We start from the raw sequence: 15,602 nt of genomic DNA, 5'->3' as shown, positions 1-15,602 counted from the left end.
TGTCATTAGCTGTCTGGTTTACTGCCAGAGGAAAATGTGAAATGCTGGGCCTGCGTGAAGTTTATTTAGAACCCAACACTAGCCATCCAACAAGAGGTATAAAATAAACCATCCCTTAAACTTCCCAAGCTGGGTATTAATAGGGGGGGAAATGTGGATCTTCAGCACATGGTAACAAATACACCTTGCAATGTAAGCTAATGTCTGGAAAATTAATACCACCTTCATATACTGGCAGCCGGGTTCGCCAAAGTGAAAAACATGGTGAATTATCCCAAATAAACTTCCTAAATATCCCATTAATCGTTTGAAATTATACTTGGGGAAATACCACAAAGTACATATATTATCCGTGGCAATATATTCATCTTAAATGTATTAGCCTTACCCCAAATGCTAAATTTAAGTTTCCAATCTTAAGTGTAGTTTGTCACATTTTCATGTCAGTCTGCAACTGCAATTGCAAAAGTCCTCATGAAATTTGCCAGGTTTTTAGGACACATTTATCCTAATACAGTATATACTTTTAACAAGTAATTTGCCTTAATGTAATGCATTTTTGTATGCTTTTTCCTTATTCATTTTATGCATACTTTCCCCTTCTATATCCATCTTCGTATGCATTTTTTTTACTGGAAAACTGCATTACACAATCTGTAAAGGGTAAAGGGATCCCTGACCATTAGGTCCAGTCGTGACCGACTCTGGGGTTGCGGCGCTCATCTCGCTTTCTTGGCCGAGGGAGCCAGTGTACAGCTTCTGGGTCATGTGGCCAGCATGACTAAGCCGCTTCTGGCGAACCAGAGCAGCGCACAGAAACACAATCTGTAGAATTTGCTAATTTTTAAGAATAACTCAGATATTGGTTCATGACCTCTTCCTAGCTCAGTCAGTAGAGAATGAGATCTCAGGGTTGTGGGTTTGAGCCCCAAATTGGGCAAAAGATTCCCACATTGCAGGGGGTTGGACTAGATGACCCTCATGGTCCCTTCCAACTCTACAATTCTATTATTCTATACTGTTTTGCAAAATGCAAATTAGTGAGCTTCATTAAAATGCTAACTGAACCAAATTTCTTCCACATCCATAGGGCTGGGAAATACCTGAATGAGGCCCCATCTGCACTGTACAATATATTTAAAATTGTATTGTACCACTTTAAACAGCCATGGCTTTCCCTAAATAACCCTGGGAACTGTAGTTCTAAGAGTTGTTGGAGACCCCTGTTCCTCTTATAGAGGTGCAATTCCCAGAATTCTCTGGGGAGAATGATTGACAGTTCAACCACTCTGACAATTGAACCTCCACCACAGCAGCAAGAATTATGTTGGCACAAAACTGGAAAACGGAAATCATACCTAGTATAAAATGATTGGCAGGTCAAAATGGCAAACTATGCCAAACTTGCTAAACTAACATTTAGAATACGAGACCAGGATGAACAGAAATTTCAGGAAAATTGGAATAAATATTGGAACTATATTGGAATTAATGTGTAGAGGAAACTGGTGGGGCTGAAACAAACCTAACAGTGAATGATAAATTTTTAAGGTTAAAGCAAAATGCGTGATTGCGGAATTGATTTGATTCTTACCAAAAGGGTGGAGGGGAGTCGAGGGCTCAGTAGAGCTCGAAACATTACGATTTTTCTTTTAGGATTTTTTGAATAATTTGAGGAAGGAAAATAATAAGATATGTAAATGTATATTTATTTGTATGCTGATAAGTTTATTGATATTCTTATTTGTATATTGTGTACCATTTTTTGTTGTTTTTTGTGTAATCTGAATAATGAATAAAAATGCATTATGGACAATTGAACCTCCTTGAAGGGAATAGGGGTCTCCGAACCACTCTCAGCACCAAACAGTGGACTACAGTTCTCAGGATTCTTTGGGGGCAGCCGGGACTGTTTAAAGATGATCACAATATTAGTTTTTGACCCATCTGCCTGATTTGAAACCAAGTTTTATGTTCACTTGTTGAAAACACACACACTCACACACACGGAAGGGACTTAAACAAGAACCATCATTGAAGAGGAAGACGCTGCAACCCTAAAACTACTCCTAACAAGTAGAGGCTTGCACTGTAAAAGCACTTTGTAAATTTGTTCTAGAAATATTTCATTGTATTGTCTTCTTCTTCTTCTTTGGCGATCACTTGCAGCCAAATAAGATTGCGTGGCGAGTTCCCGCCTCCCTCCTTGGAAATAAAGACACGAGACACAAGAATTTAGGTTAATGGGTCAAATTAGGCCACAACTTTTTTGATTACAGGAATTGAGCGTTATTGGCTTAGGCATTGGTCCTATCGACTAACCGGCTTCAGCCTGTTTGCTTGAAGACCGGCAAGGGTTAACTGCCAGTAGGGGGAGTCCTGCTGATGCACATCAACTAGGAGCTCCCCCGGGGTCACCGCTCAGGGGCGTGCTGTGGGCCCACACCTCCATAGGCTTAGGACAAGGCCACACACCCCGGAATCCTTTACCGGACTACCCTTTGATTTGGGGGAAGGTGATGGCACTTGTTCCCCCCCCCTCTCATCTGCATAACAATACCCCTACCAATGCCTAACTGCCAATGCCACAGGAGTTGTGACGATTTGCTACAAGGTAGGTGAAAAATGAAATGGCTGGTGCCAATTTGCCAATTGGAAAAAATTCCTACCAGGCCCCTCGACGGCAACCAACCAAAGTCCATAGCAATGGCATGGAGCCTACCTAATGGGGGGGGACCTGCTGAGGCCAAGCGTGGAAAGAGGGTATCCTCGGATGCGCCGGCCCTAAATGGGGCAGGCCACGCCCCCTTGGCCAGCCGATTGTCTCCCATAAACACGGTTTTAACAATGAATCCATAAGTGACTGTGGAGGCCAATTCTGGATCCACACATCCCTCCACAGTGGGGACATTGGTTTCTGGGCGGGAGTTGATCATGGTGTGGATTTGCCAAGCGTGCCTTCCTCTTATCACGTTTCTCCCTTGCGTCCTGAGTTTGAGTGTCTTCAAAGCCCATGACATCTTTGGTAACGGCTGTTCTCCAACTGGAGCGCTCACAGGCCAGTGTTTCCCAGTTGTCTGTGTTTATACTACTTTTTTTTTAAGATTTGCCTAGAGACTTGAGACTTGTTTGAGGACTGAGACATTCGCAGGGAAACCAAAATGCTTGTTTACAAAGCTATTGTACTACCAACCTTACTATATGCTTGTGAAACATGGACCACTTACAAATGCCATCTCCAACTCCTTGAAAGATTCCATCAACGGTATTTCCGAAAATCTTACACATCACTTGGGAAGACAGGCGAATTAATATCAGTGTACTGGATGAAGCAAAAATCACCAGTGTTGAAGCAATGATTCATCAACATCAACTTTGTTGGACTGGTCATGTTGTGCAGATGCCTGATGATCATCTTCCAAAGCAACTACTCTTTTCCGAACTTAAAAATGGAAAGCGTAATGCTGGTGGTCAACAAAAGAGGTTTATTGTAATGTAATATTGTGTTAGATATAATGCCCTGCAATCAAACAGCTCCCAGAACTCTTCACAACAAAACAAGAAAACCAACGAAGCAATATCACAGTGGACACCAGCAATTGAAAGCATCAGTTTTTTTTAAAAAAAAAAGAGCTATGAGAACAAGCAAGTATTTTCTTTTCACTGAAAGCACAATATAGTCAGCACTAGTCAAGCCTCCCTGGGAGAGAGCTCTATAAGTGGACAGCACTGCACACTTTTTCTGGCTGCCCCCCCCCATCTCACCTCAAATGATGGAGGAGTCGAGAGTGGAGCCTCTGTTCATAATCCCAGTAAACAGGTTGGCTGATATTAAGAACATTATAAGAGCCTACTGGATCAAGTCCGTCTAGTCCACCATCCTGTTCTCACAGTGGCGAACCAGATGCCCTCAAGGGAACCCAGGGAGCAGAACATGAGCACAGAAGCTCCCAGGAAAACACAAAATAAATAATAAAGCAAAAGCAAAAGAAACCAATACGGTAACTCCCTCCCACATTTAAAAGGCCCTAGAATGTTAAGTAGCCCAACGCCTGGCTGAAGAGAAACGTTTTGGCCTGGCGCCTAAAGAGACAGAATGAATGTACAGTCTCCTGCTATATGGGGAAACATTGGATGAAATGGTAAAGTCAGCACAAATAAAATGGGCACAGGATGCAGGTCACAATATACAACTTGAAGACTGGGAAAAGATGCGGAAGGTGAATTTAAAATGTACAGATTGTAGTTTGCTGAAAGAGAATTATATGAAAATGATGTATACATGGTATATTACTCCAGAAAAAGTGTATAAAAAGGGATCAAAAACTTGTTGGAACTGTAAAGAAAAAGTTGGTACATTTTATCATATGTGGTGGGAATGCAAAAAGGTTAGAAATTATTGGGAAATGATATATAATGAATTGCAAGAAATGTTTAAAAAAACTTTTGTTAAAAAACCAGAAGCATTCCTCCTAGAAATTTTAGATCAAGAAATTAAAAAAGGGAAATTATAAATTATTTATGTATGCAGCAACAGCGGCAAGAATTATATTAGCACAAGCTTGGAAGACAGAAGAAATACCAAGGAAAGAACAATGGCAAAGGAAACTTGTGGAATATTTAGAACTGGCAAAACTAACAGATAAACTACATGAAAAAGACAACAAGACTTTAAAAGAGAATGGGAACCATTTAGAATATACTGTATTAGAAGAGACAGTATAAAGGACTGGACTCATTGACAGGGTTTGAGTAAACAATCACAATTGTATATAATAAAAATAAGATTATATGTATTGGGGAAATTTTGGGGAAGCAATTTGCAAGGGTGAAAAATATGGAAATAAAACAAAATGGGAGTATGAGTGAAGTCCAGGGGAGGTGGGAGGAAAATCTGGAAAACTGCTAGAGAAATATTGTTAGAGGATGTATATATGGAAAAACCAATAAGAAATATTTTAAAATAAAATAAAATAAAGATACATAATGAAGGCACCAGCCATGAGGAAGGACTTCCTTTTATCTGCCTTAAATCTTCCAACATTCAACTTCATTGGATGTCCACAAGTTCCAGTGTTAAAAGAGAAAATACTTTTCTCTAATACACAGGCTGGATACAGGCACTGGATGCCACTTTGTGGGTGGAAATCATGTTCTTTGAAGTTCATTACTGTACTGCATGACTGACATCCAAGGCTGCAGTCACTGCCCTTTGTCTCATAGAGAAGCAGCCTGCCCCCTTCCACTCCTCCACAAAGCAGCCTCAGACACCATAATGACCACCAGCTTCCACAATTCTTTCACCTTAATTGATGTAGGATCAACTCATTTTTCCAAGTAGACTTGGTGTCCCACAAAGCAGCTGAAGTATAGTTTCAATCAACTTTGTCAATTAAACATTGACTAAAAGCATTTTTCCGCTTTGACACAAATATTAGCATTTCCTTCGAGGCTGCAGTGCTACAAATATAACTGCTAAAATCACTTAAGAGATTTATTTTTTCTTTCTTTCAATAAAAGTTCAGATAATTACACTGTGCCTTCCTGTGTATGCATCTTGGACTCTCTACTAAATAAACAAATATAATGTTTAATGGTAATTGGCAATATAAAAACTACATTCCTTCTTCCCTTTGCTCAGGCTTGATGCCATCGCATTTTTAAAAAAAATCTTCATTTCCATGATTTACAGTTGAGCAGAGCTTATAAATCAGAACAGTTCTGGGGGTTATGAATAAGAATGTATGTTTTTCCAAAATGTCCAGATGAAATACTTTGAAATACACTAAAAGGACTTCACAGTTCTCCTGGCAGCCATAATTGAAGTTAATAACACTTGTTTTGATGGAGGAAAGTCTTTGACATCTAGGACTATTTTTTAATAAAATGATCAAACAATTATCATCTAGTCTTTAAAAAATCAAAGCAGTGACTTGTGGCATTATGTCATATTGAAACTTGCAGCCATTCATCTAACAATTTTAGCAATGTGGTGTGTGGGTGGGTGGGTGAGAGAGAGAGAGAGATCCTCCAATCTTAACCTGTAACATTTTTGAAACTGGTATGGAAAAATCATGAAATAATTTTGTAATTTTGCTGTGTCTGGGACACCAAGTCACTCTAGACATTCATCTCACCATTCTCAGATGTGCACATAGAGATGGGCAACACCACATCCTGTCCCCTTCTTTCAAAGAAGTGAACAGCTAAGTCATCGTCCTTGCATGCTGTTGTATCTGGATAGCTGTGAGTGCATGAACCAAAGTTTAACGAATGTATAATAATCAAGCATAACATTAAGAAATAAAAGTGAACGTTAGTTGTAGTAACCTTGTGACTTAACCACTTAAAGATTACAGCTTACCAAGCAAACAGGAAAAAAGCACTTTCATTTTGTATGTAATCAATATATTCCAAATGAGTGTTATGAAACAGAGGTACAGAAATGCAGCCTCAACGAAATTTGCATTTTGTTTTGCACAAGATTTTTGCTCCAAGATTTTTACCCAAAGAAACATTCTAGTGAGTGCTAGCATCTAGGAATATACACTATAAGGTGGTGCTGTTGGTCATATTTTCAATCCCTAAATAAATAAAATTCGTGTTTGTTTTTATTTTTCTAAATTTCAAAGGCAATTCCAAAGGTGATTATTGGGCTTGTGGCTGGATAGAGAGCAATGGTATTAAAAGCCATTGCTTATTGATTTCCATGCTGATTTTACTTAATAACAACTAAACAACTTATTGCCCATTATATAAATACCAATTAAAAGTTGACAGCAAGTAAGTAACTAAGAGGGATTCTGTTTATTTATTCAAATCATCAGAGAGTGTGTTCATGCCAAACACAACTTCCTGCAAAAGCAGAGGAGGATGGAAAAACGATGTTACGTTGGCAGATGGCTTAGCTTTGAAGATGAATACACCAAAAAGCAAAGACTAAATCAATAATCAATATTGACCTTTCCTCAGGGGAACCATTATACCATTTTCTTTGTGGTTAAATTCTAGTGGTCCATCTTATTCAACACACAAATGTCTCTTGGAAAGGGAACTTTATAGAGCAGTGTTCTAGTGTTAAATATCTGGGGACCCACTTTCATTAACTCATTTCTTTGAAATCTGTCTACCCTTAGAGTGTCATTCTCAAGACACCCTGAAAGAGACTCTATGTTTTTATAGATCCATGGGGTGGCAGCAGTGTTTAAAATCTAGGTAGCCAAAGCCATATCCTAAGCCGTTTATGTAAAAGTTGAAGTGGGCTATGGAAATTCCATAGAATCTGATTCTGAGATAGTTGCAACACTGCAACCCTCTTTAGAGCTGTGAATGGCCTGTGCTGTGTTAAGGCCAGAATTTGTAAGGCCAAGTTTAGAAAAATGTCGCCTCCCTATGCTGCAGTATCAGAAGACGGAACAGGTGGCAGAAGTTTCAAGCGCTACTGTAGCATTGTGCATTTAAAGGGGATCGGAACCAGGTGGAAGCAGCAGGCTTGGCATAACTGATTTGCAATCCCATATATATATATATATATATGCAGGTTTTGGTGTCTTCGGGTGTCTTCCCGTGTAAGAGTCGGGGTGTCTGTGCGACGTTTCGACGAGGTCTCACTGGTCATCTTCAGGCTGGTGCTTTCGGCTTCTTGTTACTGGAACAGAGCAGAATCTGGTGTTTGAGTTCCTATAAATACTGTTGAGGGGTGTGGTGTATAGCCTCCAACGTTCTGGGCTGAGAGGAAGTCCCTAGATTAGTGTGCCTTTTCTTCTTTTGTTCCTTAATTACTTGAGGGATATCTTGAGTGATTTCATGAGTGATATTCTGAATACCACTGGGTGGGTCATTAAGTGTAGATTAGTTGCTAAAGCTTTCGTGTCTTGACCTCTTGAGCTTGTGAAGAGTTTTTCTGAGAAGATGGCTGTGCTGCATTTAGTTGTGCTCTGGCTTGGCTTCGTGTATAGGGGCGAGCTGTGGTTTTGTGCTTTGTGCCAGCCAGATCTGTGTACAAATACATCCTGGACCTGACCAACCACTGCCTAACCAACACGTACTTCATCCACAATGGACAAAGATACAAACAGATAGAAGGAGCACCTATGGGATCACCCCTCTCACCGGTCATCGCAAATTTGTACATGGAACACTTTGAAACCAATGCTTTAGACAAGTCAGAACACAAACCCAAACTTTGGCTCAGATATGTTGACGACACCTTTGTAATTTGGCCACACGGGAAAGAAAAACTAGATAGCTTCCTCACACATCTCAACAGCCTACACCCCAAAATACAATTCACTATGGAAATAGAAGACAACAACCAACTCCCCTTTCTTGACGTCCTAATCTACAAAAAACCTGATGGCTCCCTAGGACACACTATCTACCGGAAAAAAACACACACCAACCGCTACTTACATGCACAATCACACCACCACCCTGCACAAATAAACTCCGTAGCCAAAACTCTCATCTCCAGAACCAAACGCCTGGCTGACAAAGACCACTTGACAACTGAGTTACAGAATCTCTCAAATGTGTTAATCGCCAATGGATACCAGAAAAACAGGGTTACGAAGCTAATCCAAAAAGAAACACCCCCCAAAAACCAAGACACAGAAGAAAACAATGGCATGGCCCTCCTTCCTTATATCAAGGGCACTACAGACAAAATCAGCAAAATCCTCCATAAACACAATATCAAAACAGCCTTCTGCACCAACCAAAAAATAGCCAATATCCTCAGAAACCCAAAAGACAAAATCCAGCTGGAAAACCAAGGGGTCTATGAAATACCCTGCAAAGTCTGCCCAGCCACGTACATTGGACAAACAAACAGACGAATAAATGCACGTATCGCAGAACACAAGAATGCCGTCAAAAAAGAAGAAAAAACTTCCTCTCTTTTCCAACACATGAAAGAAACAGGACACGAAATTAATTTTGCAGATTCCAAATTGCTCTTTAACATGGAACATCACCACAAGAGAATAATCATGGAAGCCATCGAGAAACACCCTCACAACATGAACAAGCGTGACGACACGTCCCGCCTGCCAGACATCTGGAAATTAGCCCTCCCCACAAAAACCGACACCAGAACCAGAGGCACACAGAACGCCGTCACCAATCAACCACACCAGACCCAAACCCAGACCCTCTCCACAGACATATTACAGACTCCATCCAGTAGCCAAACTATAGTGGCACCTCCGGATGCTGCACCCCCCTGCAATCCCTACACAGATCTGGCTGGCACAAAGCACAAAACCACAGCTCACCCCTATACACGAAGCCAAGCCAGAGCACAACTAAATGCAGCACAGCCATCTTCTCAGAAAAACTCTTCACAAGCTCAAGAGGTCAAGACACGAAAGCTTTAGCAACTAATCTACACTTAATGACCCACCCAGTGGTATTCAGAATATCACTCATGAAATCACTCAAGATATCCCTCAAGTAATTAAGGAACAAAAGAAGAAAAGGCACACTAATCTAGGGACTTCCTCTCAGCCCAGAACGTTGGAGGCTATACACCACACCCCTCAACAGTATTTATAGGAACTCAAACACCAGATTCTGCTCTGTTCCAGTAACAAGAAGCCGAAAGCACCAGCCTGAAGATGACGAGTGAGACCTCGTCGAAACGTCGCACAGACACCCCGACTCTTACACAGGAAGACACCCGAAGACACCAAAACCTGCATTCCTGTACCCGTGAAAATCTACGAAAGCATATATATATATATATATATATATATATATATATATATATATATATATATATGGAGGTTTTGGTGTCTTCGGGTGTCTTCCCGTGTAAGAGTCGGGGTGTCTGGGCGACGTTTCGACGAGGTCTCACTCGTCATCTTCAGGCTGGTGCTTTCGGCTTCTTGTTACTGGAACAGAGCAGAATCGTGAAAATCTACGAAAGCAAATATATATATATATATATATATATGCATGCAGGTTTGATGATGTTGTGGCTGCAGCCATTGCAATACGGCTGGGTTGATGCTTCTGCTGTGTTTTTTCTGGAATGGTGTTTTTATTGGGTTGCGTTGCTTGCTGCCCTAAACAATAAGAAGCAGGGTAGGGTACAAATATTTAAAATACAGGAGACTCACGACTTATGCTGGGCTTACATTCCAGGGATAGCACCTAAAGCCAAAATTGGGTATAGTCCAAACACATTGGGTTCTATGGTGGGTGCAATTGCAAAAGGTTTCCCCCCTGGATTCCCACTCAACCCCCCCCCCCCCAAAAAAAAAATTTAACCGCCAAGCATGTAAAGCTGAACATGCATAAGTTAAATGTACATATGTTGTGAGTTACCTGTAAACAAACACTGCATTCAGGATGTGTTTTATGAGTTATATGTAGGTAAGCTGTATTCCATATATTAATGTTTCACAGTATGAAGTGACTGGGTGCATGAAAACTGACTCCTTTTTGGAAATAAATCATTGTCAAGGCTCATAAGTTTAATTAAAACTTTACTTGCAGAACTTTCTTCAAAACAAAACAAAAACATCAAATAATACATCCAAACAGCTGCATAAGACATATGCCAGTACAAGGCATAGGCTCAGCATCTTACAAAAAATTTAATAATCCAAATCGACCTATAAGCAAAGGTCTGCCTCTCCTCACAGCCTTGCATTCCAGTCTGCATCCTGCCTTAGGAGGTTTACCTGGAGAACTTCATTTACACAATCCTTACTTCACAAATACTAGTCAACTTGCTTCAAAATGGTGATTTGCAATTCAATACATCACATGCGATCAAATGTTAAACACTCACGTTAGTTAAACCCTTTCACCAATACACATCGCCATTCCCATTTCAGTGTCAATTAAGCCCATTATACTCATCAAGCTGTGGTTTCTTTCTATCTTTCTTTTGCAGCAGTTCTCTCACTGATTTGGCCTGTTTGGCAGCAGGCAACATTAAAAAATAAAATAAAAATAAAAATCCAGTTTGTTATCTCAATAGTTTTGCTATTGGGGCAAAACACTGGAAAGTATGAGGTATTATTCTTATTTTGTTTATTTTTACTGAGCAATTAAGGAAAAGACTGAGTATCTACTTTTCCTTTATTGGTGTATTAAAATAGTAAAAGTAAATAATCATAAGGAGGAGGAGGAGAATTTTTAGAATGAAATCAAATCACTTTCCTATCCCTATACCCCCATCCCCAGGGGCCTAAGATAACTCGTCTTAAAAATCAAGAAGTACATTGACCTGGGAGTAAACTCAGTTGAGCACAAGTGGGATTTATGCATCTAAAACATGCAGTAATCAGGCCAGATTAAGACTGGTTGAAGCCTTGTGATGTACTTATGGTGGAAGGTGGGGCAACCCAGCGGGGGGAGCTGTACAGTACAAGGATGAATCATTCCGATAAAAGAAACCACATTTTGAAACCTATGAATGATATAAGCACTAAGTCCCCTTTTGCGACCATTTCATATCTTCTTCTACGAATTCACAACAGTCATGTGAGGTAAGTTAAGATGAGAGTTGTTGGCTGCCACAAGGCAGGAAGTGAGCAAAAACCATGATGAGTCAAGTGAGTTTGAAATGTGAAACTTCACATACTCATACTTTTTGTAGTCCGCAAACCCTAATGCTACAATAAACTTCCAAGTCTTTAAGGCAGCACAACATTTGTTTAACAGTACCTTATTTCCTGTGTCTTTTTTGGGAGAATGGGGGCCCTATTTTGGAAAATGCACCAGGAGTCCCAGTCACCTTAACATGGTCTTGCTCAAAAAAAAGCCAATGTGAAGCTTTAGCTCACTCAACTCCCAAGGAACTGGACACTTTTCTCAGAGGAATCTAATCTAAGACAGCTGAGCCAGTTGCTGCCAAGAGGCTTTGTCACTGCTGCTACCAGCTCTGCAAAAAAAAATGAAAAATCCTTTAGCAAATAAAATAGAAAAATGATGATGATGAAAACAATACGACTCAACCAGTGGCTTGTGTCTCCATATTTCAGGCAGAGTTGGGGCTTTTTTTTTTTTGTTAAAATGCTACTTAATTTCCCCATTACATAAGTCACTTTTACTTGCTGTTTCAAAGACTAAATTCAAAACAGATGGAAAACAGGGACTGTAATACAAATTACTTTTGCAGAATTCAATAATGATTTTCACTGGAGACAACAGGCATCTAAAACAAATGGAGTCCCTACTTAATCTGTATCAACTATGGACCTGCCGAGTCTCTGCTTCTTGAGAGTTCTTTTTTTGTTTCCCAGGTGCCTAATAGATTTGTATAACAAGTCCACAGACCTTTTCAGGACAAAATCCCCATATCTTTCACTGGAAAATATTGCATCCACATGCAAGGGCAGCATGTTTAATGGGAAACAAGCAAGCTGTTTTGTTTTGTATTGTTTTGTTTTTTACAGAAAAGGTAAGAAAACTTTTGTCATTTCTAATAGGTTGTTAAATATATCCTTCACAGGTATGTCATAAGCCCGTGTGTGGCTGCATAAATATCAGTTTGTAAACTACCCATTGGGCATCCCTTGATCTTAAGCAAAAGGCATAGTGACGTTTTTACTCTAGGCCAAGAGCAGCCAACACATAACCTCCAACATTCCCCATGAAGCCAGGGACATGGTGGTGCCCATCAGATGCTGCTGAACTTTAATCATCCCTGATCATCGACCAAGCAGACCATTGCTGGTGGCAAGTGTCTCCCAATACCATCTGGAGTGGCTGTCCCTGGTCTAGGCTGCCCTGAGCTATAACTGAGTTGATAATTAACTATTGTTGTTTTCTGCTAGCTTACATGTGAGTGTTTAACATTAGATCACATGTGATGTATTGAACTGCAAGTCACTTGTCTCCCCACTCTTATATGAAAGAACTCTAAGCACAGAAGATCCATTCTTCTTTGAAAGATTTGCTGCTTAATGGAAAAGCTTGTTAATTCATTCCTTGAATAAAGTGTGTTTGATTATACACAATATTTTAGAATAGCAGAAAATTGATTGTGACACATTTGACAGAATCCAATGCTGATCCACATATGTAAGTTATTTGATTTCTCACTACTCGGTTGCTCTGCACTTAACAACTGGCAGCCAAATATGTGAATCCATACATGTTTGAGATGACATGGGCTGATGATATGCAAAGTTTTAACTTAAACCCTGGGCTGGCCCAATAGATTTTGCAGCCTGAAGCACAGGACAAGGTACTCTTCCCTCCCTTTTCCATGAACAGAAGTCAAGGGAAGTGGAATCTTATTTAAACACTGGTGATGGGATAGCAGTCTCCACAACACCTGATGCAGCTGGCTAGTTTGGGGACCCCAGTGCATGTAGCATATATTGGAGGTCAGTGTTTGGGAAATAGAGGAGATAACCAATAGATTTCCCCCATTGCCCCCAGCATCTGCTGCCCCACTTTGCCTAATGGTAGGGTCTTTATTGGCTAATTCACATACAGAGAGTTTAACAGCTCAGCCATTGGCTGCCTAGTTGGTCTGTATTTTATTGCTGTTTTATTGTCACTGTTGTATATTGGTTTTAACTTGTTTTATTTTGGTGTCTCCCATGGATTCAATCAGTTGACAGCTTTGTTTACTTGTGAATAAAAAAGTAGGCATAAACATGAACCAAACATTGAAAAATAACAGCCTAATGATCCCAGGTATTCTATTCAAAGGCCTATCAAACACTTCTTCGATTTTGGTCATGTTTCACTTCTCTGGTTTTCTTGGCTATTTGAAATCCTTCTTAACCAAAATGTTTAAAGGAGCTGAGGAGCAATGCTTTCCATTTTCTCTGAGGGTCTCTTTGTCTTTTGTTTGGAAAAAAGGACTCTGGTACAATGCAGATAGCAGGAGTATGATGTCATTGGGGAAGCATATGCTTATTTTTAAAGATTCTGCAGGGATTCCTTGGCATATGTAGAACCGCTCAGACTGAAGCTCACGTCCTACTCTGCTGAGTCCTTGTGAGCCATAAAACAGGTTTCACTTGTCTCTTGTGTTATTAGTAAGTCTATGTATCAGTGAGATCAGAAAACTCTTATGCATTCTCTTTTTAAACATGTCCCAATAAGAAGTCTGTTATATTTCTGCTAGTGGGAGCATATTAGGTTACCTTTCAAGTTATTGCCAGTTGGGAGTGCCTTCACTGAAAGGGGAACTGAGGTTTTGCTTCAGGCTAGAACTTAGCCATAATCATGTTGTTTTAAGAATCTCATTTAGACTTTCTGTAAATCCAAAGTGTTGAGTTAGCCACGCTCTGTTTATTTGTAGAATATTTTCTGACACCTTGTTACACAATTAATCTACAACCTCCTTGACGACCTTGCTCCTAAGAATGGAGGCCAGCCGTACACGGCCCATGCCGCCACCTGTAGAATAATGCATTTATTTCACTTAGGCCCTCCTCCCTCTTCACTGTATTGTGTTCGCTGGTTTTTGTCCTAGACTCAGTGAATAAAAGGAACAATGGCAATCGAAAAGTCCAAAGACACTCTGATGTCTTTGAAAATATTTGAACAGGGCCAACACACCCGTCCTTCACCTTTGTTACACTAAAGAGGCTTGGCTTCTTTGTCTCTCCTCCCTATGAGTTCCCTTCCAGACCCTTTCACACTTTCATAGGAATCCTATGACCCTCATCTAACTTGTCAACATCCTGTCAGGAGTGGCCTGAAGGTATGGGTGGCCAGACCAGAAACTAGAGAGGGTGGATTCCAATCAAGTCACTCTATAGTCTGGAACGCAAGGAGGGTTCTGCTCCATTAACCTGGCAAGAACAGAAACCCACAACCTTTTATTTATACCAGCTCTGTCAAATCCAATTGCGTCATACTACCTGCCAATCACAGAGGCTGGGGTGGATGTCTGTGGCCCTGATTCTGCATGCAGCTCTATGCCAGATTTCACATGGCCCTTGGCCTAATTTTATATTGGTGGCAAGAAGGAGAAAATGGCGCAGCCAAAAGAGAGAAGGAAAGGAAGTACCTTTGGTTCTGGAACCACCAACTGTTGGCTCTTCCCCTATTCTCTTTTGACTCAAGCACCATGCACTGCCACTATGCCCAAAAGGATACATAGCCCTCACAGGGGAAAAAGCTTGCCCAACCCTCACATAGATTAATGCTGTCAAGTCAAGCAGAGCCCATAAATTTCCTATGGATTGAACACAGGGCTTTCGATGAGAACTTGCAGTGATGAGAGTTATCAGGGCCAGCCTGCCCATAAGGCGAGGGGAGGTAGCTGCCTCAGGTGGCAGATTTGGCCTCTAAGGAGCACACTGCCATCTCCAAGCCTGCCTGCCTGCCTGCCACTGGTGTGCCAGCCAGCCACAGCCTCCTCCATGGCCCACCACTGCCCAGCTCCAGAGGGACTGCAGCAGAAGAGGCGGTGATAGAGGAGGATCTGGGGGGCAGGATTCTGTTTTGCCCTGAAGCAGAATGCCCTGGGTCGGCCCTGAGGTTATACTATATTATAGCTTCCAGAAAGATGGAAACAATACTTCTGCTGATATATATAAAATGACATTGTTTTTGTTTTCTTTGGAAGAAAACAGAGCTATGAAGTTTTATGTGTTTCTGGACCAGGTAGCTGCAAAACC

The 15,602-nt window shown here is 40.8% G+C and overlaps 1 long non-coding RNA gene across 1 annotated transcript in view; it reads right to left on the bottom strand.

Annotated features, from left to right (window-relative positions):
* Positions 1-663: 663 nt before the first annotated feature.
* Positions 664-15,602, bottom strand: part of LOC309541160 — a 92,637-nt gene continuing 77,698 nt past the window's right edge. Inside the window, exon 3 of the long non-coding RNA XR_014223654.1 lies at positions 664-789. This is a non-coding gene — a long non-coding RNA (uncharacterized lncRNA). The remainder of the gene's footprint in view (positions 790-15,602) is intronic.

This window comes from Podarcis vaucheri (assembly GCF_965113315.1).
Source record: "Podarcis vaucheri genome assembly, chromosome: 9".
Taxonomy (NCBI): Eukaryota; Metazoa; Chordata; class Lepidosauria; order Squamata; family Lacertidae; genus Podarcis; species Podarcis vaucheri.
Note: the sequence above shows the minus strand (reverse complement) of the source record. Positions and strands in the feature narration are given on the sequence as shown.